Source organism: Mytilus galloprovincialis, chromosome 14, assembly GCF_965363235.1.
Source record: "Mytilus galloprovincialis chromosome 14, xbMytGall1.hap1.1, whole genome shotgun sequence".
Taxonomy (NCBI): domain Eukaryota; kingdom Metazoa; phylum Mollusca; class Bivalvia; order Mytilida; family Mytilidae; genus Mytilus; species Mytilus galloprovincialis.
The window spans coordinates 15229575-15257472 of record NC_134851.1 but is presented as its reverse complement, the minus strand read 5'-3'; the positions used below and the strand labels follow the sequence as shown (position 1 = coordinate 15257472).

At 33.9% G+C, this 27898-nt stretch overlaps 1 long non-coding RNA gene across 1 annotated transcript in view; it reads left to right on the top strand.

Annotated features, from left to right (window-relative positions):
* LOC143058581 (uncharacterized) overlaps positions 1-26088 on the top strand; it is a 44857-nt gene extending 18769 nt beyond the window's left edge. Inside the window, exons 2-3 of the long non-coding RNA XR_012973131.1 lie at positions 18509-18555; positions 21689-26088. This is a non-coding gene — a long non-coding RNA (uncharacterized LOC143058581). The remainder of the gene's footprint in view (positions 1-18508; positions 18556-21688) is intronic.
* Positions 26089-27898: the final 1810 nt, after the last annotated feature.

Sequence of the window (27898 nt, the reverse complement as noted above, 5' to 3'; positions counted from 1 at the left end):
CATACTTATCAAAACTTTCCAATTTAAGGGACCAACGTTTACTAAATCTACAAGTTATAGATCAAAAGATACTCATCCAAGAAGCATTAGTCACAATTTGCTTTATTTCTTTGGTTTTGATGTCGTTATTAATGTCAAGATGTTGCTATCTTATAAATTGTATATTACATATCTCCATTTATCATTCTAACAGCCAATTGTTGTACAAATAACATTTTCCATATATTTGTTTGTTTTATTAGGTATTTCCACTTTTCCACGGAAAGACCTATTGTTTTTCTTCTGATTTTTTTTCTTTTTTTCTTCCGCCTAATTTTGTTCTGGTGATAAATATTTGTTTCGCAAAATGTCGCTTAGATATTTGGTACATAATATCGAACAGTTTATGCGCTTTTGAAATTTACCCTGCGTAACGGAATACTTTTCTTTGTAGGAGTTATCTCGCCAAACAAAGTTTTCCTTGTGTCCACTACTATTTCGCAATCGTAAAAGATTACGACAAATTTATTTTACAAAATTGCTCGTTATATCCTTCGCATGTTTTGTCCTATTTTGACCAAAGTGATATGAACGCTCCATATGAGAGTTATTTCCCCTTATGCATTTGATATAGGTGATATGCATTTTAATTTTGTAAACCATAAGAGATAGAGACCTAGGATCTTTTGATTTGAGGTCCTTGGTCCCAAAAAATAAAAATTAGGTCAAGGTCAAAGGTCAAGGTCATATTCTAATTTTTGAATTTGGCTTATTTCCATTCATTTCCAGAAACCGTATAAGATATCGACAAATTATTTTTTGTAAAATGTTAGTTGCGACATGTAAATTTGATTGCATCGGTACGTTGAACGTAAAAGGGAGTTTTCTCCCCTCTTGTATTTAAAAATACGCGTATGATGATATTACTCATTAACCAAACATAATTTTAAGAGGCTGTGCCAATATTGAGCATAGAGCTTCATACTGTACAAACATGGAATGTGCAAAAACTTAGATTTTTTTTAAAGTGCTTTTAATTGATTCGTTATACTATGAAAAATATGTTAGAGAAAAAAAATTGTTTTCGATCACATCATTACATCTCGTGTCTAAGGAAAGTGTTTCCTTAGTTACGAGTCCAAAAAGCGTTCCATAATTAGACAAAAATCAACACATTTGCAGGCTACCTAGAGCAAAAGTGTGACTAGATGTGTGTATTTTGTTAAAAGTACAAAGTAAGGTTACCACTGCAAATCAAATTAAACATTTTTATCAGTGATGATGTTTTTGTAATACGTTGCTATGGCAACAGGAAAATGCAAAGGAATTTAAATTGTAAAAATTAAGGAATACGACCTGATTTGTATATTCATATAAATACAAATTTCTGGACTAACAGTAATATGATGTATTATGTAATCCTAATATTAAATATCTATACTGTTAATCAAAAATTTAAATTGGGTAGACTCTTAAGAGATTTTTTTTGCTGACGGTTTCAAAAATGCCCTTTTCCCGAGTTTTCTGAGTTTTCTGAAGTGTGCAAAAAGCTTAAATTGTTGGTCATGTGGTTATAACCCGTGTATATAGCATATTAATCCTGAATACACCGTTTGGTGGTGCGCCTGTCAGATGCGGAACGTACAGATAAGGTTATCGGTAACAGGTGAATATACTTTTGGTATCGGTATCGGACTCGACCCGGAACTTCTTAATTATTGGCAATATTAATTACGTGGAAAACAAAAGTGCCTGGAGTGGTGTAATTTTTTATCTACACCTTTGTTCTATATTAGTTATATTTAAAGTTGAATTCTTTGATTCGTCGTTTTTACGTGATGACGACTGACAAATTTGACCTCGTAACTTTAGTATTATAGATTAGACCGTTGGTTTTCCCGTTTGAATGGTTTTACACTAGTAATTTTGGGGCCCTTTATAGCTTGTTGCTCGATGTGAGCCAAGGCTCCGTGTTAAAGGTCGTACTTTAACCTATAATGGTTTACTTTTTAAATAGTTACTTGGATGGAGAGTTGTCTCATTGGCACTCACACCACATCTTCCTATATCTAAGATATGGGGTGAAGACTTGAGATGACCTGGTGTCGCCCTACTGCTAATCTACTAACATTATTACACTGTTTTGTTTCATGATATAACTGTTTATAGATTGGATATGCCAATTATCAAGTACTGGGGACTAATAAAGGTAGATTCAGGGTTTAAAAAAGGGGGGGGGGGGCTATTTAAAAAAAAAAAAGAAATTGGTTTAAAATGTCAAAAATGTTTACCATATTATTGGGCATCTAAAATTCACAATTTTAACCCTGTTTTATTTCACCAACCCTGGTTATGCCCCTTTAATGTAATACTTAGTCCTGAATTTCATAAATGATTTTGATTTTTTTAAATATCAAGTTCATTCACTCCAACCTTTCCAATTACACAAATGAAATTTTTGATATGTTCAACAGTTTACAGAGCTGATCTGAATAGAATTCACTATAATTATTGATCTAACTTCTTTTTCTAATTAAAGCACCCACAATATCCTATTAAAATAACCTAAATGTTAATTATTTGCTTTATGTCAACTATGGTCAAGCATCTTTATTTCAAAACCTCTTGATTTTCAAAATCAGTCAATTTACATGGTATTTGCTGGAAGTTTTTGAAACAATTTGGTACGAACTTTTACACTATTGTTCCAGACAAGTAGGGTTAATCTTGTAAACAAATTACCCCCTCACCTCACACTTAAGGTATTAAGTGCCTGTCCCAATATTCAGGAGCATGTGATTTAGTGTTAGTCATTTGGTTGAGTTAATGTATCTTTGACATATACCCCATTTTCATACTCAATTTTCAAAGTCTGCCATAAATATCATTTCTTTGTGTATAGTAAAAGCCTAAATCATGCATGATTTTCTAATTTATTAGCTTTAAATATTTGTCCATGCTGCTTGTTTTTATCATTGTATATAGCTTGCTATAGAGTATGGCGTTTGCTCAATGTTGAAGATTGTAAGAGACCAATAGTAGACACACCAGTTTTTGGTATTTTGTGGGTATTTGTCTTATTGGAATTATACTACAACTCCTTATTTGATGTCATCTGATACAAAAAGAAATCTGTCATTTTACTGTCTGATCCCTCATTCTGTAACTGATATATATCCATGGAAAGAATATACCTAAAACTTTAACTTAACTGCATTAATGTTGTATCTATTGAATAAGTATAAAGAGGGAGGGGTAGAAGGGATCATCAGTCCGAAATCCCTGGCTAAAAAACTCAAAACTCTGAGGTCCCAACTTTAAATAAATTTAAATCCCTAAATCGCGAAATTAGACAAAAAATCCCGTATCCCGAAAAAGTAAATCCCGCAATCCCAGGGGGGGGGGGGGGGGTGGGGGGCGCGTGCAGGAGGATTTTGAAAAAAAATAACTCAGCTTTGATAATCACAAAAATAAATGGTTTGTTTTTTGGTGGTTTGAAAATAAATTACCTGACTTGCAATGTATTGAAAATAAATAACTCCGCAGGTCTATAGCTTCTTGTGCCTTCAGCAGTTCCAAAACCCTTAATTGATCTCAAGGTCATTGCTTAATTTGATTTTCTAGATTTTGACCTTTGCTTTTACCTCATATGCATACATGATGAAGCCATGAGACTTTTGGCAAAAGGTATCAAACAATTTAATCTTCACAAAAACAACCGGAAGTGACCTTGTGTAAACCGGAAGTAGCTATTTTTTGTACTTTATTAATATAAAAGTATATAGAACCAGATGTTTTTGGAATCAGTGTCAATTAAATATTAAAGTATTATCGGAAGTAACTTTTTTCAAACCGGAAGTAACAAATTATCTTCCTTATTTAAAAAATATTGTATAGAAACTTTATATTTTTGGAATCAGCATACAATAAACTATTATTTGACGATTGAATTGACATTTTAAACTTAATTTTACAACTTTCATATTAAATACACTGTTTTTGGTGGAAAGACCTTCAATTGTTCTCTGAACAATCAGTTTTTTTTGGCACTTGTACTTTTACAAATAAAATCTCATGTTACCCAATTTCAATAATAGGCGGTAACGTAGATATTTCTTTTTGCGTAAATGTTCGTTTACTTTGTCGATTTAAAAAAAAAAAATTAGAGGCAATGATCTAAATATTAACAACTAAAGCTTCAAGTGACGGGTGAAAATTGTAGGCTTCATTGTTGGTTGCTTCACGTCCAGTGGCAAATATTTCTTGCATGTTCAGGACGAACAATTTAAAACTACATACAATAAGTAGCTTTTGTAATAGAGGCGATCCGGGAAGATGGTCAAGAAAACTTGGACTGACACTGGAAAATGTGGATATATTTTGTGAGCACTATGCCCCTCAAGGCATCTATGTTAACTCTCTTTCAGTCGTTTTGTCTCCGAACTTGTACATGTACATTATTTTCAACTCAAATAACACAAAACAAAACCTACACTTCAAACAAATACCCATGCAAGCGTAAATAAACACGAATATAAAATCTGAATGATTTCAAGATCTAGCTATTTCAGTCTCTTTCTGCCGTTTAGATAATAATTAGTCAGTCGTTTGCTCGTAAATTTTTGAGAAAAAATTATAACGGAACCAGTCTGACTTAGTGACTAGAACCAGTCCCAACTAACAACTTACGTTTAAAGTCGCAAGTGAATACATGGGGTTGTCTTTAATCAGACTGGAACGGGACCAGATTTTTTTTTTACTTTTGCCGAATAAATTCAAGTTCCCATGTATTTTTCAGCCTACGATTACTTTCTCAGGCCTCATTACGATGTTGATGTCTGTCCTGTGTAGACTTGGTCTATAGGATTACAAAGCTATATCGGATATACTTTGTACAGACCAATGACTTTCAGAGACTGTTTATACTTTGAAAACAGGGATATATATTATTTCAGTGCGTTCATTATGAAATTTGCTAAATGTTATATATGTCAGTGGCGGATTCAGAGGGGGGCGTAGAGGGCGTACGCCCCCCTTTTCGGCTTGGACTGTTTTTGTTTGTTGGTAAAATGATTAATCAGACTAGACTTCGTGAACATTGCCATTTCCCGAGTATTTAATTTTTATACGACAATTCTTTACTTTTAAAGATATTTTTCGCTGGTATTTACTGATTGTCAAAGTCATGTGATTTGCTATGGTGGAGTTGACCAGTGCGTTGAAAAAACGGCACTAAGTCATTTTTAAATTCAAATTACAGTTATATACACATTGCTTAGGCTGAGGATGTCACGACAATCAGGAAACCTTCAAGAACGTATTGACTTCTATTTCACTATTCCACCAAACAGAAAGTAATAGTAAATACTCTATAAACTATTACACTCTCATGGGAAAAAAGTTCCACAATATTCATGATAGTATTTACCTACGAAAATATGTTAAACCTTAAATGTCTCAGCTTATTTTATAAATATTAAAGTTGAATAATGATCCCCTGTTACCCCGCCTGTCCCAAGTCACTGAGCCTCTGGCCTTTGTTTGTCTTGTATTATTTTATTTTTAGTTGTCTCGGTTATTGTATAGAAAGGTATATACTATGAAAATTAGAGCGCGGGGCTTTGCCCCAAGCTCTTATTTTCATAGTATATACCTTTCTATACAATATCCAATTTAGCACATATTTACAACTTGAGTAATCCTGTAATTAGTCTATTAGTCTTTTGGCTGACTGGATGTAGCTTATTACGTAGTTTTGTAAATCTACTCACTATAATATCATTGTTTCAAAAGGCCCTTGACTTTGGAATGCAAAGAAGGTAGTTGCTGTTGTAAGTATGTTTATTGATATAAAGCGTTGTTTTACTATACATGTACTTATTTACATGGTAAGATGACAAAATGAATTCATCAAGAGCAGACAATTCTTAAATTGCAGTGAAAGCTTTACATTATTGAAAACATTTGTAATTTCACATAAAACCTAAAACTATCTTGAAAATGCTTTTGAATGAGAGAGTACAACAGTTGGATCCCCCCTACATCTTTGGTTGAAATACCTTTTAAAAATGGCTGGATCTGTCCCTGGTATGTACCCATAGGTAGTCTAGTGGATAGTTTATATGCATGAAATATTTGTCACTGGACATTAGGCAACCAATTATCGACCAATTTATGACTAAATATATCAAATTGCTTTATAAATAATTTCCCTTCAAAAGATTCATGGTTGACTCTTTTTGTGTACAAAGTAATTGCATGGAAGATAAAGGATTACAAATTTTAGATTGAGTTGTACTTTAATCAAGGTATAAAGCACCATAATTATTACTCTTTATTTTAATGAAAGAAACTTTTGTAATTGTCAAAACAAAATTTAGGTCAAAAGATTGATTAGTAGGATGTTAAAAAATCTGTTTGAAAACTAAATACAAACTATTTAGTTAAATTTGGAACACAGAATTTATTTCAAAATAGCCAGTAGCAATTTTTGTTCTAATATCTTGATTACAATACAATGAAATCTTACCCTTGTGGTCATTCATGCGTTGTTACTTAGTACACGGGAAAAGTATGTACTATGAAAATTAGAAGGCAAATTCAAGCAATATGATTGGACGAGAAGTTGTAAGTATGTGCTAATATTGTGTACAGTTTGGAAATTATTATGGCGTTCATTATCACTGAACTAGTATATTTGTTTAGGGGTCAGCTGAAGGAGGCCTCCGGGTGCGGGAATTTCTCGCTACATTGAAGACCTGTTCGTGACCTTCTGCTGCATGTTGTTTTTTTTCTGTGGTCGGGTTGTTGTCTCTTTGACACATTCCCCATTTCCATTCTAAATTTTAGTAAAAGATCTAGAAAAATTTCAAGTCTCAGGTACGAACCATTGGATTTGAGGAGGCAGTCTGCGATATTTTAATGAGAAAAAATTGACTCTGATTCTTGCTTTAATCAAAAATTCTGGCCGTATCTGGATTAAAAAACAATAGTCTTGCCCACTTTTTTGCTATTAAAAACGAAAATTTCCAACAAAATTATTTAGCACGAAAGAAAATGATGAATAAAAACGGGCGTATTTTTTTTGGCCGGGGTTTGCATGTCTGACTGGAATGTCTGTTTCGCTGGACTTATGTATATTGAATACTTTTTTTTAAGACCAGACTGTAACCTGCCTGCTGGGTGTGACCTTTGTGTCTCCATTTGTCGACCGTCATTCATAACTTCATTGTCATTTAAGACACTTTCGAAGTCTTTGGTTTTGGGACCCCTCACTTCGGTTCTCTAAGTTATGTTGGGTGAAACATATTAATCAAACATTTTGATAAAAACTGCTTGTTTGTCTTTTTTAACTCATGTCGGTCGTATTGTAAATTTCATCAAATTTCCATGTCTATTTTTTACTGACGAGTCTTACATCAAATATATCAGTAATACATAGCTTTGGTTAAATACTATCATTTTATGATAGACAACTAATAGGGAGAATACAGCCGATAAAACGTGTCCAACCCTTACACTTTACAGCAACTATAAGATATACATCCCCCAAGCCAGGAACCGTTTAAATTGTGCATATTACACTTATTTTATGTTTTTTTTTAGCCCAAAAAAGGTCCCAAAATTTTTTTCGCCTCGCTCCGCTCGGCGAAATTCAAAATCTTCGCCCCCCCTTTCCAAAATCCTGGATCCGTCCCTGTATGTGAACAACCATTTGATACTTAGCTATTTGATTACGGCATTGTTTATCAAGCCCTTATTTGATTAGTTTTGCTTCCAAAACCAATTGAGAAATTTGTAAGATGTTACCAAAAACAATTCGACTTTAAGCAATGGACTTAAAACTGCTTATTTACATACAATACTTCTAAGAAGTAAAATCACAAAAATACTGAACTCCGAGGAAAATTCAAAACAGTCCCTTAACAAACAAAACGTAACAAATAGAAAACGGGTATAAAATGTCTTTCAGCACCATTCCATGCACGGTTGAATTACAAAATAGTAAATCAACAAGAGACAATCCCGATTTTGTTAAGAGCGAGATTGAAAAAATTGCTAGAAAAAGGATGTATTACTCAAGTGTCTCGTAAGCCATATGTAATTAACCCTCTAACTGTAGCTCATAATTAATAGAGGTTCAAAACTCAGATTAGTATTTAGATGCAAGACATATCCATCCACATGTAGTTAAATTTAAACACACATACGAAGATACAAAAACTGCTAGAATATTATATGATCAAGGAGATTTTGTATTTTCTTACGATTTAAAAAGCGCATATCATCATTAAGCCTTTTTGAAGCAAATACTACATATTTAGGTTTTAAATGGGAGCATGAATATTATGTTTATAATGTTTTGCCTTTTGGGTTGTCAACCAGCGGATATATTTTACAAAGGAAGTCAGGGAAGTTATCAAATAATGGAGAAGTACAGGTCTAGACGATGGGCTCGGCGGGGGCAAAAGCATGACAGAGGCTATATTAGAGAACGAAAAAATCCATTCCGATTTGGAGAAATTTGTGTTTGTTCTTGCATCAGAGAAGTGCAATTGGGTTCCTATTCAAGGTCTAGACTGGTTGGGTTTTCATTGGGGTATTATAGAAGGGGTTATAAGAATTACCGAAAAAAGAATAGAAAAGCTTTTAAGTATTTTAGAAGTTTTCAGGATACAATTTCAATACGGAATTAGGCTTTTCCGAGTGAAATTCATTGCAAGTATTGTAGGACAGATCATATCAATGCAGCCTGTATTAGGAGATCAGGCACGTTTAAGAACAAGGCATTTGTATCAATGTATATTGCAAAGGGCAAGTTGGAACGCCAAAGTACTAGTTAGTACGGACGCATTCGAGGATTGCAATTTTTGGGAACATAAAGCTGAAAGCTTTAACGAGATAGGATCTCGCGGTTAAGTCAGTGGACTAATGTACCACAAGATTATGATAGTTCAGTGATCCATCTGGTACAGGTTTCGGTGGTTTTGTTACCACTGGTTCAGAGGACGAACCTTTGGAAGTGTTTGGTAGTTGGTCATTGGTGGAACAGGCCGAAAGTTCGACCTAGAGAGAACTTGAGGCTGTAAATAGATTATTGATAAATTTTGTCAATATCCTCTCTGGTAAGACTATCAGAGTGTTCACAATTAATCTGGATATCACACATATACTTAATATCGGTACAGTCCTTGGATGGTGTAAACTTCCCACTAACACCATACACCTTGTACCATTACACCATACACGTTACACCTTTGCACCATACACGTAACACATTACACTATTCCCCATTCTATCTACACGATCCGAAAATACTCATAACGCAATTAAATTTCAAATATTAAGATTATTATTATTGTTTATGTTTACAATCCGAAAAATTGAAATAAAAAGAACTTCATTTTCAACCAATGAATGTTTGACACTGTTCATTCACACCATTTCCGATCGCACGTTACACAATCACACCATGCCTCATACACAATAACACCATTCCCCTTACACCATACACCATAGCACCATACACTTTTACACCATACACGTTTTTTTTTGAATGATTACATCATCCAAGGGCTGTAGTAGGAAGATGGTTTTGCACAAGAACTCTTTGTTCGTTGATGAATTTTGCAGAGAGAATGCAATTAAGTTGAGCTTGGTTTGGTTACTAAGAGAATCGAACCAGTATGCTGACACTTTAAGTAGGGTAACAGATTGTGATGACTAGGAAATACAAGATGAGATTTTTCCTTATCTTAATCACGTTTGGGGTCCACATGACATATATAGGTTCACGCATGATTACAATGCCAAGTGCAAGCATTTTAACTCAAAGTTTTGGTCCACCGGGACTGCTGGGATAGACTCGTTTACAGAAGTATGGGGTCCCAATAACCATTCAATGCTTTGAGTTTCGTGGGCTGGTACGGACCTTGTTCCCGAATCTGCGGGGTTATGGTTAGTTGGTACATAATTCCATTGACTTGGAAAGCTAAATTTCCTTATTTTCTCTAATCTATTGGCGACATAGATAAATAACCTTCTTGTCTCGTTACTGATGTAACCTAAGACCACTTTACTGTCTGTGTAGAATTTCACGGTGTCAATATGTAAATCCAAATTATCCACGATGGTTTGTGTAATCTCAACTGCTAATACAGCAGCAGATAATTCAAGTCTTGGAATCGTGTGACCACTCGTTGGTGCAACTTTAGCTTTCCAAAGAATGAACCGTATGTTTGGTTTACCACTACTGTCGGTTGTGCGTAGATATGCAGCAGCTGCTATGGCTTTTTCTGATGCATCAGAGAAGACATGCAACTCATTTGCGGCAGTTTTGCTGAGACACAGCACGTACATACGTGGAATGATCAATGTTTCGATAGCAGTTTAAGAATCTCCCCAAGATTTCCACTCAGCTGCTGTGTCATCAGAGAGAGGTTGGTCTAAAAAAAAGGGGGACGAAAGATACCAAAGGGACAGTCAAACTCGTAAATCTAAAACAAACTGACAACGCCATGGCTAAAAATGAAAAAGACAAACAGAAAAACAATAGTACACAAGACACAACATAGAAAACTAAAGAATAAACAACACGAACCCCACCAAAAGCTAGGGGTGATCTCAGGTGCTCATTTGACGGTTTCTGATACTATTTTACTTGAAAGGAGTTTCCCTTGTTCAATCACCGGAGCCAAAAAATCCAAGAGGATCGTAGAGACTGTTTATCGTTGATAAAATTCCTCTTCGAGTGATCGGTTGTTTTCTGATGATAATTGAAATACGAAGTTGTCAGTGTTTACGTCCCAGACTACGTTGTAGGGGTTTACTGTCACATTCTATGTCTAGATCTTTCAGATTTGAAGCAAAATCACTGGCATGAAATACAAACATAACCTCCCTACAATTAGAGGCAAACTTGTAAAGGCGTAAGTTTTCATCTTTAGCTAATGCTTGCTGTGTGTCCTTCATGAGCTTAACAGCTTCCTCTTTTGTAGGACATGATATTATGTCGTCGTCGGCATAGAAGTCTTTTGTAACAAAGCTAGTCACATGACTGCCAAACTCTTGTTCTGATGCTTTAGCTGCTTTCCGGAGTCCAAGCGTAGCAACGACAGGTGACTGACTATTCCCGAAAACATTAACTATCACGCGGTATTCGACAAGGTTCTCCTGTAGGTCATTGTCTTCATGCCATAAAAATCTCAGATAATTTCGTTGGACGTTTTTGACTACAACGCAGTGCAACATATCTTGAACGTCTACAGTTACTGCGACCGTTTCTTTCCTGGAACGCAGCAGTACTCCCAAGAGATCATTTATCAAGTCTGGAACTGTTAGCAAGACGCTGTTAAGTGAAACTCCGTTACAAGTGGCGGAAGAATCAAACACACCCCTTATCTGATCGGGATTCTTCGGATGATAAACACCAAACAATGGCAAATACCAGCACTATTCATGGTCGTTCAATGGTGGAGCGAGCTCTGCATGATTATTGTCTAGGATCTTACTCATAAACGTGAGAAAGTGTTCCCGCTTTACTGGGTTTCTATTTAGACTAGTGTCTAATCTATTAGCACAATGAAGCGCTTGTTGTCTGTTGCTTGGCAATGGCTGTCTTGGCACTCTGAACATTAACGGTGCTTTCCAACTTACTTTCGAGTCTCCCACAAATTCGTTCTCCATCTGCTGTATGAACATTTTGTCCTCATATGACATTCCTGGCTTATCATCGTCCCTTGTTTTTCAAAGAGTGGCGATTGTAAATCTTTCGTTACAGGGTCTGAGTAATTTTCCCGGAGGTCAAACTTGCTTGTGCAAGGTTGACGGTTGTCCAGTAGGTAGAATGTTGGTTATTTTGACGTTTAATTCAACAGGCACGTGCTGCTTGTTAATGCAGGTCTTTCATATCACTACCCAACCAAGTTCGAATTGTTGTGCATATGGAGTTCTTGGTGGTCCTATGCGCTTGTCAAGCACGTTGTGGTCTTCTATAAGGTCTCTGCCAATTTGGAGAAAAATTGGGCAATTTTCCTCTAATGGTGGAATGCTTCTCTGAGTTCTTGCAGATAAGGGTGATGCATTGTAACTTCTGGAGTAGGAATTTCGTCTCTATTATTGGGAATATGATCATATTCTTTCAGGACCTACAGGTCAAATTTGTCATTACCATTAATTGATTCCATGACGAAACCTCTTCCTCTTCTTCCTGGAAGTGACAACTCTGCCGGAGCATGTTGATAAGGTATAGTTCTCCGGTTTATCTTTTACGTCAAAAAGATTGATGAATTCAGGCGATGCTATTGACAGGTTACTTTGGTCCTCAATGATGGCATACATCGGAATAACATTGTCCTGCTTAAATATGTGATAAACATACACAGGTAGTATTTTAGCAGAAGATTTTTCGCTATATATATATCCTTGTAGATCTCAGTACAGGTAGAGTTCACTAAGGTTGACTAAGTTTCAGCGGATTCTGTTAACTCTCTGCCGTAGGCGTCCTTGGGTGAGCTAGACTGAGAACTTGCAGATTGCTGTGGTCTAGTGATGTGAAGTGCGGTAGTGGTGTGTTGTTTACTTCCACATTCTTTACATCTAATGCGTGCATTTCATTCCCGGCTCCTGTGTTTGGTAGAATCACAACAATTGTAACAGACATTGTTGTCTTTCAAAAGACCTTTGCGTTCCTCTATTGATTTGGCTCAGAACGCTCGACATTCTTTTAAGGAATGCTTTTTATTGTGTTATTGTATTTGCTGGCGTCTCCAGATTGCTGCTCAACTGTTGTTTTATGAGTACCAATTTTAAATTTTGGGTAAGACGTGAACCTTGGCGCAGTACCTTTTGTATTTGGTGTAACTTTTGACCTAAAGATGAATCTAGGATTGTTTTTAATTCTGCTGATTTCACTGATGAATGGAGATAACTCTGTAAAATGAGGAAAGGCAACGTCGCGGTAAGATTTTTTATCTAGACGCCCCTGTAATCCACTTTTACTGAAGTCAATAGGGTAGTTTTTCAATGATACCGGTAGGATTTATTCCGGACGGTGAGTCGAAATAAGCTAGTAGACATCCCAGTTTGGGATTTTCCTTGTGATATTCTGTTTCTGATGTCAGACAGTTCAAAGATATGTGCGGTGACCTTATTCGTTAAGGTTTGGAATTTGACAAGTTTACTCGCGAGAGAGGCCTCCAACATTTATGGAGCATCATACCGCTCGCCAAGCCTCTTCCATAATCTTTGTATACCTTTTGAAAGGATTATTGGCGTTCGACACTCTTATGCTAATGGCATTTTTAGCAGAAACAGAACAGAGCCACTTGATCAATAAATCAATCTGTTTCGAGTCAGATACTTGTTACTCGTCTGTAACGTTTTAAAGCTTGCTTTCCATGAATGGAAGGATTCTGCCCGATCGTTAAAGCTTGTTAATCGGGAGAAAAGTAGGTCCTTACGCAAGATAAATCTAGTAATCTCCAATGTAGGATTGATTTGTTGTTGGTGTGCAACAGGGATCTCTTTAACACCTTGTTTTTTTTTGTGTTCAGCAAGGATCTCTTCTGAAAGGCCTAGTTTTTGTTTGCCGGTTACTATTCCCAGATCTGGGATTAAGGTAACTTTTGGTGACTTAGTATCGGAAGCGAGACAGCAGATGTCTGTGACGGCAAGTCCAGTGCCACGGATGGTACGAACGCTGTTGCTTCATGACTCAGCTCAATCTTATCAGGAATTTGTTTTGTATTTTGTGGTCCTGTTATATCTTGTACGGCAGTTAGTACATGATGTTTGTTTACGAAATCTTGCACACGTTGGAGCGGGTTTTCTGTTCCTTCAGGAAAATCGTCTAACGCTTGACTGTCGTCATATTCTAGGATGCGAGCCTCAGTTTCTGCGGCTGTAGCCTCTCTGTGTGCTTCTAGAAGGTTAAACATGGCCTTCAGCTCGGCTTTTTCTCGGCTTATTCCTATTCAATTATAGTTTTTTTTGCGTGCGGCTTCCTGTACCATCTCAGACTTTTTGCGTGCTGCTTCTTATTTCATTTTAGTTTGCCTGACCAGGGTTTGTTCATCTAACATTGCCTCCTGTTGTAGGATAAGTGAATGTTGGTCGACAAAGTCGTTTTTGATTTAGCGGACTATGCTTTGGCACTCTTCCTCCGTGCAAGGCTAGGCATGTTAGAACTACCGCTGTATTAGGTTTTCTGACCCTTTAAGCCTGAGGTCCTTGTTTTAGTGGATTTAGACTCAGTGAGGGCATGGCAATACTCATGTAAAGATTCCATTGCCAGTTTCACTTTGGACAGACGAAGATCCAATGTGAGGTTAGATGCGTCTATGTCTATTTGACTGTCCAACGTTCTGGTCCTTTTATATAAAGCCTTTGAGTCAACGATAATTTGTACAGGCTTTTATAAGATTGTCCTGGATTGTTAATTGTTGAACCAGACACAAGTTGATTCCTTTTTCCTTTTTCGATATTCAAATATTGAAAAATGTTATAAGTCCAAACTGAATTTATTTTTTCACAAACATTTTTTTTTCTCAAAATTATTTTTCGCAATTTTTTTTCCCTCAAAATTGTATTCCTCAAAATTGTTTTTCCTTAAATTTTTTTCCCCTCAAAAAATTGATTTCCTCAAAAATGTTTGTTAAATTTGAATATTGAAAAAGGAAAAAGAATACAACTTGTGTCTGGTAATAATTGATGAAGTTTATTAGGAGGCGTGTTGATTTCCAATAAAATCATCTCTTTTGTCGTAAAGTTTTGTCTTCAACCGACCCTTGTCAATTTCTAGATGTAAGTCAAGATATGAAGCCGACTTAACTGTATTTGTAGTATCCTTTATCTCCAATTCGATGGGATAGATGCGATCCACATAGTCACCAAATTTTGAATTGTTTAGTGAAAGAACGTCACCTTTATAGAGTTAAAGGATATTGCTAACTTCTTATCTTTCTTCCTAAGAAGTTCCTGCATGAAGTCAGCCTCATAATAATAAAGAAACAAGTCAGCAAGTAGAGGGGCACAGTTTGTTCCCATTGGGATGCCGACAGTCTGTTGAAAAACACGTCCTCCGAACGTAACAAATATGTTGTCAATCAAGAAATCAAGCATCTTGATAATATCGGTTTCAGAGAATTTTTTGTTTGATCAAACTGACAGCGGAAAAAACATTGACCCAACGTCAATTCTTCTTCAGTCTTCTTCCAATAATTTACACCATACCACCTCTGGTGTATTATCGCAAATTCGTATCATATAGCATCCATATTAAAAACAACCGAGTCAGCATCTACTTAATCTTAGAATAACCATGGAAGTAATATTGAATTCAAATATTACTTCCATGGAATAACATAGCTCAGGATATGAAGACAAGTGCTGTTGAAATGATTAAGTTTCATGAAATTATGATGATGTGTACCCTTTGGCTAAAATGGCTGCATTTTCACCTCAAAATTTATATAGATTACAGACAAACACGTGCATAGTATGCCCTATTTATATAGAAATGTTATTGCTTTGTCATCCAAACACAGAGGCAATGATTACCATAATATATCAAACGAATGGCTTACTACAAAAAAATTATGAATCTAGCGAATATAAACTTTTTATTCCTGTGGTCATACTGCTGTTGTTATGCTCCCACCGTATTGAGGTTTATCCTTGTTCTTCTGTAAGTATGTACATTCTTCCCTTACCTATAAGTAGCTCCGCATATTTCCCAAAATTCGTTTCTGTTCTCTTACTTTAGTTTGCCTGAACCAAATTGTGTGAAACTGATACGCAATGCTTATAACCACAATTCACAAGTCAAGTTTGAATTTTAGTTTGCGTAACTTTTACCATTTTAGCGTTTAATGCTACTTTACAAAAAGAAAAGTTGCTGTAAATTTAAGTTTCTGTTCTCTAAGTATAGTTTGTCTTAACCAAATGTTATGAAACTTATACACAATTCTCATTACCACAAACACTGATCAAGTTTGAATTTTGGTGGATTTATTTTTACTGCTCTAGGGTTGTGCCGTGTTACAAATGAAACCGGATGCTCTGCAGGGCAAAGCTTTATACGACAGCAAATTTCGAACCCTGAACAGTTGGGACAAGTATGGCCACTACATTCAAGCTTGATACAGCTCTGACTTTGGATTGCGATCAAATTGTTGACATGACATATTGTTTTCTGACACAAAACAAATGTCAAGATCTTACAATTCTATTGCGCAATACTGTATAATTAGAATGAATACACAATGTTTATTAACCCATTATTCATATCAAGTAAAATTAAATTTGGTAGTGTCACATTTACAGTTCTTGAGTTTATAACGTTAATGCTAGCGAGGGCATTATTTGAGACCCATGGACATGTTCCCTATTTTTTTTTTTATAAAAGCCTTTAATATAAATTCACTTTCTTTACAGTCATGACAGTTGTATGGATTTAAGTTACTGTAACTGTCTTATTTATAAGTAAGGATGCAGTATTGTTTGCAAAGAACCAATGCTATCCAAAAGAGTTCAAAGAATGAACATATATTCATAACTATAGTCCACAATAAAGGTTGTCAATAATGAGAAATGTTTGTACCATATACATGTAGAAAGCTTTAAAAGGCCCCGATATGAAACATGTGGAACAATTCAAACAAAAAAAACTTACGTGTTAATTTACTAAAAACAAATATGAAGGCCCTAAACCAATAGAAAAATACTAATTCACAGGCCCTTGAAGTTGACATGGCATGGGTACTTAAAACAATTAACAGAGCTTTCTGCATGTATATTTCATTATTTTAGATCTACAGTTTAAGGTTGCAATCATGAGAAAATATCAAAACTTTTTATGATAAACATAAAAAAGTGATTTTTGATAATTACTGACGAGACAATGGTTTAGTTTAAAACATCAAAGCTGTGATGAAATACATATTTGAAATAATACACGTCTATAACCTTTTTGGATTAATACACAGCTACAGTTGCAAACTTTCCAGAGGTGCTATCCAGCACTTTGATTCTTTCACAGCTTGTATTCCGATGATTTTTTAAATGTGAAACAATACGAAAAATTAAAAAAACAAGTAATTAAGAAGTGATTATGATATCTGAAGAAATAACATAAAAAATGTGGTGCACACGGAACAACTTGCATAGCGTGTTATTTAAAAGTGTGCATCACATGTTCGAGAAAAAATATTACACTCGTTCCTTATAATTTAATTTTAAATTCCATTCTAAGGAGTAAAACTTTGATGACTTCACGGCCACATGACAAAATTATCTTTATGAGCTGATAGACAAAATACTTTTAGCCAATAAAAAGACGTGTTTCATGTACTTCCAAAATATAATTAGTACACAATTTACAAGTCGAAAGATAAAATAGGGTTCATGATAACGTCGAAATAGTTCATAGTTTTACTGATGATTCATCAATTAAGCGTACGAAATTATTGCAACACAAAATTTGTAAGGAAAAGAAAATATTCCTGAAGTCATGTTACACTAGAATATACATTTATTTCAGTTTGACGAAGACTATTTACAATTGTTCAGTAGTTGAGTATTTCAAACATCAAATATCAATTTAAGGAGCATAAAATTGACAGTTGGACCAATGCTAGTGAGAGATCAGCCAAAATATCTATTGCTGAAGAATCCAAATATAAATATACTTATGTATTATTCCTATATTTGAATTCATCAAAGTAAATTATCTTAAAATTACCATCTTAAGCTGTAACTGCCGAAACACCAAAATATCATCGGATCATTTCCTGCAATATGGGATGTGTGGTTGCTTGGGTGTTTTATTATGAAAGATCCACATAAACCTATATGAGGGACACAGAATCTTTATGACCTCTGTTTTTGTCACATAAATGCATCAATATTACGCATTTAAAATTTACTGAGAAATATCGTTTAATCACTCGCAGTCGATAACATCTGGAAGCCGCTCAAAAAAATTCCTGCACATGTATATACAAATAAATTTAATCTCAATTGTAAATGGTAAATGATATAATTCACATTAAAATGAGGTTGAAAAATTTACTTGAGGGCAAATAATACGACAACGACATTATCTAGTTTGCTTTTGCAAAACTGAACCAAACTGAAATTAATAACGAAAAATCATTTCAATAATTCGCTTTTATAAAGGATTGAGACCATGAAAAATCATATTTTAATTTTGTTTATTTAAATCGTAGCTGAAGTTTCGATTATTGATGCGAATTCCTATATATATTGGGTTTGTACATTTATATCGTTTCACTGGAAACACCGAGAAGACCACTATTTAAAGCACATGTAAAACTACATTTGCTGTATTCTGATTTATTATAATTGGTTTCAAGAAATTCATGTACTGATTTAAAAAAAAAGTATGGTAAGATCATAAGCAAATAAAAAGTTCAAATTTTTGTTCTATTAAACCTTTGAAATACACAAGTTTTATAATATAAACTATGAAATGGATAAAATAATATGTTCATTATTCTTGTCATTATAGTTTCATTATGGATGATAGAGAGAAAGACTGCAGGCAAGAGAAAAAAGGTAAAACATGATAACTTATGTACATAATCATGTCACTACCACAGCTCAGCTTAAGGCCTCTCTGGATCATTTGAAGGTCCCTACTATGTATTGGTTACCTAATTTACACAAAAAAGCCCGTCTCGGCCTCTAGTGAGTTTTCTACTGCTAATCTTTTGGGGCTTTTAACTAGTTCCTTAACATTTTTTGGTGTAAAACTATCTTTGGATGATTTAGATATAGTACGTGCGTTTGATGGTCCTTTTGATTCGGTTGACAGTTTTGACTATTCCACTCTCTTTACTACACTTCCACACAATCTAATCAACTTAAAGTTTTCGTATATAAATAGATGATCGTTTGATAAATATAATTGCAAGTTTATTTGCTCTAACTCATATTAAGCATTTTTTTCTAATAAGAATGGTAAATATGCTACATATTCTTACTGGAGGTGTAAAGAAATGATTAAAATCACAAAATTTTCTCTATGACAACATTTATGTACGTTTTGGCAATAAAGTTTATCGACCGATTGTAGGTATTCCTATGGGCGTCAATTCCCCCTTTTTAAAGTAGACTTGTTCCTTTAAGAGAGATGCGTAAGATACCATTTGGACTTTCAAAACTCATAAGTCGAAAATAAACTGACAACGCCATGGATATTGTTATGTTTACTTTAATGAATCACAGTTTATGGCCAAACTTTGTAAAGAACCGTCTAAATTCCATTTAATTGACAAATACAACCCTTACCGTTATCTTGATGATATGTTTTCGTTAAATAATAAAGAATTCTCTAACTATACTATTCTGCCGAAATTTACGAAAAAGAACTTACTTTAAAATAAATCTAATTTGAACAGCAATAAGTGCCCTATAGTTGCCTATAATTGCTTACATCCACTTTATTTGAACTTTGGTAGATAGCTGCCTCATTGGCAGTCATACCACATTTCCTTATTTCTATAGAATATTAATACTTACTTTTGAGAGTTACAATAATGCATTACACAACTGTTCTTAATCGCATTACTTGATTACGTGCCATCTGATTAGGGTCTTTTCGCTTTGAATTTTCCTCAAAGTTCTTTTTGTTATGTTATTTTATACGGGAGCGACTTATGCATTTCATTTTTTTTGTTACTTAATTAGTCACATTCTCAATAGTAACATTTCATTGAAAATTATTGATAGTTATTGTCTTTAGATGACAATGTTTAGCATTTTTGTTTTGCATGTTTGCCTGATATCATAAAAACTATTATCGATAGATAGAAACTTAAACAAGTTAAAGTGATCAGCAAGACAAGACCTACAATTAAGTGCCGGTCTATTGCAGGTAAATCAAAACATGGCAAAAAAAAATCGAATATGTAGGTCTTACATTTATGCCTGTCTGGTAATTCGAGAAATCTCAAGAAAACGTTTGGCTAGAATGATATTAATTTTAAGTCCATTTCAACCAAATTATATCTTGAATTACCAGAAAAACTAATAACCTATAGCTTATTCAAAAAGAGGGACGAAAGATACCAAAGAGACAGTCAAACTCATAAATCGAAAATAAACTGACAACGCCATGGCTAGAAAAGAAAAGACAAACAGATAAACAATAGTACACATGCCACAACATAGTAAACTAAAGAATAAACAACACGAACCCAATCAAAAACTAGGAATGATCTCAGGTGCTCCGGAAGGGTGAGCAGATCCTGCTCCACATGTGGCACCCGTTGTGTTGCTTATGTGATAATAAATCCGGTAAATAGTCTAATTCGGTAGGTCACATTCACGAAAGGGAAGGGGATTGTAGTTACGACGTAAGAAACATATCCGATATCATTTGTGAACGGTTAATACATAACCGTCAACCAACTCGTGATGGCGTCCGTAAAATTTACGAAGGGATGATTTCAACTTCACCATTTGGAACTTTTGGTTTAATAACTTCTTTGTGAGCAGCAACCCTCTATCAAGAAAATCATGTTAGGAAATGCAAGCACAGGCATATCGTATCAAATGGGAGATATATACCCCGTATGCAGGTGCTGCTGGAATGTTGCTACTAAGAAATGGAAAGTTCACAATTAAAAAGCTGAAATCATCTCTTTTGTCGTAAAGTTTTATTTTCATCCGACCCTCATTGTCAATTTCTAGATGTAAGTCAAGATATGACTCCGACCTTACTGTATCTGTAGTATCCTTTATCTCTAGTTCGATGAGATAGATGCGTTCCACAAAGTCACCAAAATTTGAATTATTTATTGAAAGAACATCATCTATATAGCGGAAAGTAGAGTTAAATGATATCGCTAACTTATTATCTTTCTTCATAAGAAGTTATTTAACATGTACTACGATATACAGTTTGGCTTTTGGCTGAATACTCCTAATCTCATTTAATATTCCCCCCCCCCCCCATGAAAACGGTTGCCAGTGAATGATTTTTAGACACATATATCACACAGTTTGTCAACATGACGTTTGCGGTCGTAATTTTCTACATTTGAAAATGCCTGTACCAAGTCAGGAACATGACAGTTCTTGCAACTTTGTACTTGTTTGGGTTTATAAATATTTTTGATTTGAGCGTCACTGATGAGTCTTGTGTAGACGAAACGCGCGTCTGGCGTACTAAATTATAATCCTGGTACCTTTGATAACTATTTACACCACTGGGTCGATGCCACTGCTGGTGGACGTTTCGTCCCCGAGGGTATCACCAGCCCAGTAGTCAACGATTCGGTGTTGACATGAATATCAATAATGTGGTCATTTTTATAAATTTCCTGTATACAAAACTTTGATCTTTTTGAAAAAAACTAAGGATTTTCTTATCCCAGGCATAGATTACCTTAGCCGTATTTGGCACAACTTTTTGGAATTTTGGATCCTCAATGCTCTTCAACTTTGTACTTGTTTGGGTTTATAAATATTTTTGATTTGAGCGTCACTGATGAGTCTTATGTAGACGAAACGCGCATCTGGCGTACTAAATTATAATCCTGGTACCTTTGATAACTACTTGTCCATTCGTTTTTGATGCGTTTTGTTTTTTGATTTTGCCATGTGATTATGGACTTTCCAAATTGATTTTCCTCTGAGTTCAGTATTTTTGTGATTTTACTTTTTGCATACTCTTTTTATTTAGTGTTGATTGTGATAGCTGTAACTATGTTGGGTTATATGGTGGTTGTTTTACAAGATTGCAATGCAACTTGTATGGAACAGTGGATAAACCATCATCGAATGGAGCCATTAGATTTTGTTCTTTGGAAAACAAAACTATGCGAATTGGTGAAAGGACCATCTTGTACTAGTTCAATGAGGATAACATTAGCAGACCATACTGATACTGTTATACATTCGAGCATCAACCCTGTTGTATTTGTACCAAATCTTTCATCGTTTCAAAATAAGTATCAGGAGAACATGCGGCATCATCTTGAAGATAGACAACATGAAGATATTTTTAATACATGTAATACCGCTTTGAACTTTCCAATTCTTACACAAAACCGAGCAGACCTATTTTTCAGATCATTATCCAAATCCAACTACATGTTATGCAAAACAACAGGTGAAAATGAAGACAATGTAATAGTATTGGACAGAAGATCAACCAAATTTAGGATAAATGATATTTTTAGTGATTATTTTATAAAGAAAAAGAGGAATTTCATTCACATAGCGATACTTGCTAGACAGGATTCGGATTGCACAATACTGTTGAACGAAGCGCTTATTTTTATGACTATAGTCAACTTTAAGCCAGGTTCATATGAGCTTACAAACAAAAAGTATCATCCAAACATTTCAATAATCCAATACTTTAATCTAAACAAAATATATGTAACCAATGATGGTCAGTCATTCATCTGGTATTGGATATGGGGAATTAACATTTTATTCATAGGCCTACTTGTAAGGATATGGTATTTTACTGGTAAAATGTTTGCGGGAAAATCTGTTTATCGCTTCACGTGTAATACATACGTTTGTGACCCATCAGTCGATATCTATCGCTTCACGTGTAATACATACGTTTGTGACCCATCAGTGATATCGACACACACACCATTTACTGATATTTTAAAAACATATATTAGAGACAGAGCATGGTTTAGAAAAATATTGTTAATTTGTAGCAGCTATGGTACAACATTTCTTATGATACAGTTTTTATCCAGTATGACAGGTGTGATTGATTCAAATCATGTAGTATTTATTTCTGTACTTTTTAATGTACTACTTCTGATTCTATTCATGACTGAATGCTTTGCCAAATATAACAATCAACAAATGAAATGTCTGCCTGAACCTTGTGAAGCATTTGAGTTATATATTTTAATATCACCAATGCTCTTGTGTCTGATACACTTCTCAGTCGAAATTTCGTCAGTGCTGTATAAAAAGTTATCTTCATACGACAAAATGGTCCGACTGTTTTCATACCTATCCAAATACAAGGGAAATATACTCTCTATATTTGCATCTACCGGATTCTTTATCACTTTTATCGCTATTGTATGTGGATGTGCTACCAGCATCAACAAAAAATTATTAGCTCTGTTGTTTTTTAAAGTATTTCTCGTTGCTGTATTAAGGATTGATTTTTGTAATATCATGTATTGGATATTTCGATGTATTGGGTTCATTTTTCATTGTGGTATTGTTCAATGTATCGTATACGCCTGTATGCAGGTTATTTCAAATTCATATCATCAATACGCTGAATGGATGTTCTTACATAAAGAATGGATCGCTATTATATTTCTATGCATATCATACCTAAGAGATGTTTCAAATGAATATCACACAGTTTTGAAGCAATGTTTACAATCCGTAGTTAGCCTTATCACGGTCAACAAAAGTATGGATTGCATTAATTCTGGTAAGGTAGCAATTTTAGCTGTCAACGAAACTGAATCTAATACTGCTTATACTATAAATGAACAAGGGACAATCAACTTAAATGCGCTTTTATTTTATCATCACGGAGTCCCACACGTAACGTCTGAATTCTATTATGAATTAAGAAAATTGCTAGATCAGATATTAGGATTATCATTTTCTATGAAAAGAATACTTATAAAAGAAATAGAGTCATTATGTTTTCGCATGCTTCCTATCATTATTACAATTCTGGTGATAAATACTTCAAACCTTTCGAAGGATAAATTCGAAGAGGTGCAAAAATATCTTGTAACTTTTATTTTGTTTGAATTATTTTCAAAGTTTTTATTGAAACGTAAATCCCCCAAAATAGAAATAGATTCTAATCCATATTTTAAAACTAAACTACAAGAATTAATAAGTCAATACAAGGAAGTGTTTCATATAACTAATATCAGTAAACAAAAGGAAAACTTTCCTACAATGCCAAATGCAATGATGATTGTTACATTTATTACTGTCGTCTTACTATTAATTTTTTCACAAATAGATCCATCAAACATTAATTTAACTATTATACAATTGTGCGGCTTTTTTTTTACAATTTCCCACTTATTGCTATTTTTTATTTTTTTGATACGTTACCTCTTTTTTATATTGCTATTGATGAATTCCTAATGGGTAAATCCCCACACATAATGAAATTACATTTCCTATGATGTGACCTTGTACAAAAAATACGACTGAGATCACAATCTGTTTTTATTGGGATTTGTGTTGCTCAGTCTTTAGTTTGCTGAGTTGTTGTTTGTATATATATTTTTTTTGAGTCTTTTATCGTTTTCAAATGACACTATCACTTCGTTTTTGTCATAACTTTGTCAGTTTTTTTTGCCAAAACATTCTCAGTTTGTTATTACTCCGACATTTGAAAAATTAATAAAAATGTTTGGATGGTTTCAGATCTGTAGACAAACGTAATATATATTTTAGGAAAGTTTTTAGTTGCCTTTTTAACATAAATTATGTTACGGGTATTGTATTATTAAAATTTCTGTTATAATTTTGAATTAATTTTGAATGAAGGAATTGACTCCCAATTCACACCTTTTGCTTCTTGTTTTGACTTTTAAGCCGTTTACAAACATTTTGTTTGCATATGCTTTGGATTTTCAAATATTTTTATATTTATATCTAAATCGACATATAGTTTCGATATGGGCATCTGATGCTGTTTAAAAGGTACTATTTATGTAGTTATGGATGCTTGCTTCTGAAAATAGAACAAAACAATTCCTTTTATACAAATGACAATAAAATTTGATGAATACTGTAAAAACATAATTGACACTCCTTCAAAATATTTTTATGTAGTGTATTTAAAATTTACTCTTGAACTATTGAAAGGTTGGCCAACACATGCATTGTCTAGTTATAAACAAATGTTCAAGAACCGATGAACGTTAAGATGTTAAATGAACATCATTTGCCTTTGGTGAGACACTGGATGTATTGAAATCATTAAAGAATATCTAATATTATAACTCTGTTCTATCATCATTTTTAGTCTACGCTGAGTCTATAGTTTTCTATATTGTGTCTTATGTATATTTATTTTGTCTGTTTGTATTTTCCTTTTTTAACCATTGCGTTTAGCTCATTTTCGATTTATGAGTGTGACTGTTTCTCTGGTATTTGTTGCCAATCTTTTATAGAGGAACAAACAAAATTTACCTATACAAGCTATAAACTTTACTGTAATGAATAAGGCTTTATTATTATTTATTGTGAATTTGTTTTGCTAAGACTGATTCAACTTTTTTTTGTGCAGCTTCAACATGTTCAATGTACCTTTTATTTTTATTACTCCATGAGCAGAAGATGATAAGCATTGACAAAGTTTGAGTGTTTAAATATTAGAAATCGTCTTCTCTAATGTATATTTCATTAAAAAATGTCGTCATAAGATAATGTTACTTTTGATTGTATTTGTTTTGTATTTTATAATAATTAAGAACTATTTTTTTTAGTATTTTACACCTTGTACCATAATAATTTTTTTTTTTATCTTTGATACTATTTTGTTTTTCTGTTCACCAAATCCTGAAATATGAAATGTGCAATTTCAACATTAAAATTGAATGTGTCGTCAAAGAGACTCCAAGTCAACATAATATAATAACCAAACGCGTATAGTCAGCATCGTACATTATTAAAACTAAAGTTGTGTCCATACATTGTGAAAATTCAGGTACATACTAATGGTTTATGTGATGTTTCGACCTTCCACTTTTTGTTTTATGTCTCTGCTATATTATTATCAAAAATATTAAAGAAATGTATATTACAGAAAGTGTAGTTTTCATTTTAATATATTTAGCATGTTAGCGTAAATATTATATATCAAGTTTGATTTATGTTCTATATATGTATTGTAAATATATTGATATTCGTAACATGAAGTTAACTTTGATTGCGGATGGTTATGCAGAAGTCTGTACACATATATTTGTTGTAATTCATAGATCATCGTACTGCGATATGTGTTATTATGTGCAGCTTTGAACATGTAATCTTCGTTGTAAAATCTTCATTTGTTTTGATTTTTCAATATATATGCTTGTATATGATATAAATAAAAAACGTGTAAGACAAGTGATTTTATTTTCTTGCGATTGATTAAAACCCATTTACATTGTACTAAGGTTTCAATTGATCTAATTATCTAAACAACACAAAAGACGTTAAAATATGACTTATGTACGATAACCATTAAACATGTTAAAGGTACATTTGATTGGGACAGGCATAGGTCAATTAACTCATTTAGTGCAGCTAACTAGTTATCAAAGGTACCAGGAATTATAATTAAGTACGCCAGACGCGCGTTTCGTCTACATGAGACTCACCAGTGACGCTCATATCAAAATATTTTTAAAGCCAAACCAGTACAAAGTTGAAGTTGAGGATCCAAAATTCCCAAAAGTTGTGCCAAATACGGCTAAGGTACATGCAATCTATGCCTTGGATAAGAAAATCCTAAGTTTTTCGAAAAATTCAAAGTTTTGTAAAATTTTTAAAAATGACCACATTTTTTATATTCATGTTAACACCGAAGTGTTGACTACTGGGCTGGTGATACACTCGGGGACGAAACGTCCACCAGCAGTGGTATCGACCCAGTGGTGTAAATAGTTATCAAAGGTACCAGGATTATAATTTAGTACGCCAGACGCGCAATTCGTCTTCATAAGACTCATCAGTGACGCTCATATCAAAATATTTTTAAAGCCAAACCCGTACAAAGTTGAAGAGAATTGAGGATCCAAAGTTCCCAAAAGGTATGTTAAATAACATCACTTCTTTGTTTACAATTTATTGCTGTCGGCGTTTTTAAACACGGCGTTTCAGTGACAAAAAAACACCTCTATAGTCTAAAGAGACTGAAAATTCCATTGCAAAGAACGAAAAACTACAATTAAACAATACAGTTGATATGGTATTTTCTCAATCGCAACAGTTAGCTCTAAATTTTTTCTGTCATTAGAGGAAAATTATATTGGGCACGATTCGGCAGAGGTATCAAGTTACTTATGATATTAGACGATTAGAGACAAACCAGAAAGATGTGTTTCTTTTAAATTGCGTCATCAGACATGGTCGTGATTAAATTATGAAAAGAAATTCACAAGCAAGCAAAACATTCCTACCAAATTGAAATTAGATAAAAAAAAAAAAAAAAAAAAAAAAAAAAAAACGCCAAATAACACAATGTTGACTGCTTTTTGACATTTTTACCTGTTATGTCTGCTTGGTGTGTTAATATATCGTTGTCAATATACTAGGATGGAAATATGATGCGACTGTCATTTAGCTGCGGAGTTTATAGAAGTATAAAACCAGGTTTAATCCATCATTTTCTACATAAGAAAATGCATGTACTTAGTCAGAAATATGACAGTTGTTGTCTGTTCTTTTTATGTGTTTAAGTTCTGATTTTGTCATTTAATAAGGGACTTTTCGGTTTGACTTTTCCTCGAAGTTCAGTATGTTTGTGGTTTTTCTTTTTTCGTTTACTACGTGTAAACAAAAATACTTTCCCAAACATCTAGAGAAGAGCGTATGCACGGTATGATCATCTGTTCGTTTTGGTAGGCCACCAAATACATCCGAACAGCCCCCTTATACAAGACTACTCATTGTTCGAACCCCTAGAATATGTAAAGAAAGTTTAGAAAACTAATTGAATTATTTCACACTTTAGAGTAAAGGTTGATAACGCCATTGGAGAATTAAATAATACAAAGCTATAGGGAATATTTACTGACATCTACAGTGACAACGAAACTGTTGGGAACATATGCATGTATGCGCTGCATTAGTTTGACGTCGAAAAGGCATATTAACACTACAAACACAAACTCATTTGGTTTAACTATGTCTCTCGTTTATTTGTTTTTATTTT